This window comes from Gossypium arboreum, chromosome 6 (genome assembly GCF_025698485.1).
Source record: "Gossypium arboreum isolate Shixiya-1 chromosome 6, ASM2569848v2, whole genome shotgun sequence".
Taxonomy (NCBI): Eukaryota; Viridiplantae; Streptophyta; class Magnoliopsida; order Malvales; family Malvaceae; genus Gossypium; species Gossypium arboreum.
In genome coordinates this window covers 87,020,973-87,021,594 of record NC_069075.1, presented here as the reverse complement: position 1 = coordinate 87,021,594, position 622 = coordinate 87,020,973, and positions in this window count along the sequence as shown.

Below are 622 nucleotides of genomic sequence, written 5' to 3'. Positions count from 1 at the left end.
TATGCCTCACAACCTTGATTCAAGAAACATACTCATGGCAGGTCAGTCCAATATGTTGTTCTCTAACACATACTCATGTATTGATTTTGGCATCCCTATGTCAATGACAGCACTTTGTCATCAATCAACTACACAGTAGTCTTAAGGCATTATCATTGTCTAAGCCCACAATAATACTTGACTAAGGACCTTTTTCAGAACAACCATACTATTCTTAGGACTTTATTATTAACCGGTTTATTTATATACACAGAAAAAGAAACTAAAATAACAATGGCAATGTCTTATATTAACAAACAAGGTAAAACGAGTATGTGATTACGATAATCTAATGATTGGTCCAAATGCTGAAAATTAGAAATTTATGGTAGAAAATGAAATGTTGTTGATAGATAAACAACTTTTACTGTGATATCCCGAATTAGGGCCTAAACGGAATAGTGGTTTCAAAACCACAATTCTGAAGTAGAAAAATTTATTCCGATTAATTTTTATAATTTATTGAGTGATTAGATGCATGTGTTAGAATATCGATAGAAAATTTCATGAATTGCATGTCTAATTTGCCTATTAGGACTTAATTGCAAAAGTTGATAAATATGAGTTTTAGATGTTAAAGGAT